Raw genomic sequence first — 353 nt, 5'->3', positions numbered from 1 at the left:
TCAGAATTAGAAAGGTTTAAAGCAGAGAAATGTAAACCCGAGCGCTCCTCTGCTGATTTTTCTGCCCTGCGTGCAGCTGAGCTTTCATACCCACCTCCATCTACACATACAATCATGATTTTTTTTTTTTCCCCTCATTTTCTTTTGACTTTCTCTCAGATACCCGGAGCAGACCATGAGCCTTCCCTTTCTGCAGACTTGTGCGTTTTGCAGGATGCTCGAGGTGTGAAAAGAAAGACCTGAGCCCATGCTATTGGCTCACCCAGTCCACCTCCCTGCCAGCACAGGATTGTTCTGTACCGTGCATCTCCTAATGTGATTTCCAGACTAATTTTAATTTAGGACATTCCTGC

The sequence above is a fragment of the Buceros rhinoceros genome, unplaced genomic scaffold (genome assembly GCF_000710305.1).
Source record: "Buceros rhinoceros silvestris isolate BGI_N320 unplaced genomic scaffold, ASM71030v1 scaffold3972, whole genome shotgun sequence".
NCBI classification, from domain to species: Eukaryota; Metazoa; Chordata; class Aves; order Bucerotiformes; family Bucerotidae; genus Buceros; species Buceros rhinoceros.
Note: the sequence above shows the minus strand (reverse complement) of the source record.